The sequence below is a fragment of the Sarcophilus harrisii genome, chromosome 5 (genome assembly GCF_902635505.1).
Source record: "Sarcophilus harrisii chromosome 5, mSarHar1.11, whole genome shotgun sequence".
Lineage (NCBI taxonomy): Eukaryota > Metazoa > Chordata > Mammalia > Dasyuromorphia > Dasyuridae > Sarcophilus > Sarcophilus harrisii.
The window spans coordinates 245,609,726-245,611,493 of NC_045430.1; positions in this window are offsets into that span (position 1 = coordinate 245,609,726).

Below are 1,768 nucleotides of genomic sequence, written 5' to 3' on the forward strand. Positions count from 1 at the left end.
TTAACACTTCCTAGCTGTGTGACCCTGGGCAAGTCACAACCCCAATTGCCTTAGGGGAAAAAAAGAAAAAGAAAGCAAGGAAAAAAAAAAGAAAAAGAAAGAGAGGAAAAAAAAGAAATTGAATTTTTGTCCTTTTTCCAGAAGAAAAGCTGATAAAAGCTCTTGATACAATTCAATTTAGCTTAATTCAATTCAATTCAACATATATTTATTTGTGCCAAATGCTGTGCTAGGTGCCAGAGAAACAAAGACAAAATGAGATAGTGGCTGCCTTCAGGAAGCTTATAGTCCATAAGGCCAGGTATTTTATCTACTGGACCAATCTATGGAACTGCACTGCCCTTGTATTGCTTTTTGACACCAGGTAAATAATTTCATTCTTATCAAGAAGACTTTAAACTGAAAGGGGAAGGAAGAAAATTGTTCCAAGTCAATTCTAGAACCATAAAGAGTATCAGGAATACTGACCCAAATGCCTCACTCTCACCCCCGAGTACAACAATAAACAGCAACAATCACTTGGCAAGAACAATAGAAGAAAGAACCAATAATACACCAAGGAAAAAAAAATCTGAAAAGTCTGACAATAAAACGCATAACCTTAGACATTTGTGCACAAATGTACAAATGATGGATGGAAACCAAAATGAACTTAGAGATTCTAAGTTTTCCAAACATCTTATTAAAGGGGTAACCAAGGCTATAGTAGGAAATGTATGTAACAACAGTTCTTCACAAAATAAGTATATACACATACTTTTAATTTTAACCTGTATTATTAGCTATTATTAGTTAAATATTAAAACTTTCTTCTATTAACACATAATTAACACTTCTAGATGATCAAAACAATAAATCGAGCCCTGATTTGTAGCTATTACTGCTCTCTAAGGTGCAAAATCTGGAACCAAAGATTTAACTGTCATCTCACAAGTAGGTTAGAGCTGACTCTGGCACACCCCTTGTTCTGCTGGGTATTGTCAAACCCAGTCTTTGCAAGCTTATTGGAGGCCAAAACTCCTAGATTCTTTTGGTCTTGGACATTGAAAGCCTAGAAGATGAATGCACAAGCCAAAAATAAAATTTTATTCCAAAAAGAAAAAGGGCACTTTAAAGCATAGGGGTTGTCAGGGGAATTCTGAAATCAGTAGCAAAAATACTATCAAGAAAATGAACAACTGGGAATTATTAAAGCTCTTCACACACAATTCATCCTCTTTCTACCTTTCCAATCTTCTTACACTTTATTGCCCTCCACACACTCAATAATCCAGATACACTGGCTTGCATGCTCTTTTTCAACCATGATACTCCATCTTTCCTCTCTCTCTCTGGAATGCTCTCACTCTTTCCCTCTACCTCTTAGTTCCCTTTTCTTTCTTGACTCAGCCCAATACCAACCTTTTCAGAAGTTCTTTCCTGGTCCCCCCCACTGCTTTCTATTCTAAGATTATCTACTCTCAATATCTCTTGTACCTATTTCTTTGCATCCCCTTCCCCCCATTAGAATGTAAGTTCCTTGAAGGCCTCTGTCTGACCTGCCACTCCGAGCATGGTACATGACCCATAGAAAGAATTTAATAAATGCTTGTTGACAGGCTAATTATATGAAAAGTGAATCCTGTATAATGAAACGATATTTAAGGATAATTATAGAAATATTTGTTTTGAATCATTTCAGTTGTTTCCAACCTTTTGTGACCCCATTTGGGTTTTTCTTTGCAAAGATACTAAAGTGGTTGCCATTTCTTCCTCCAGCTTATTTTAC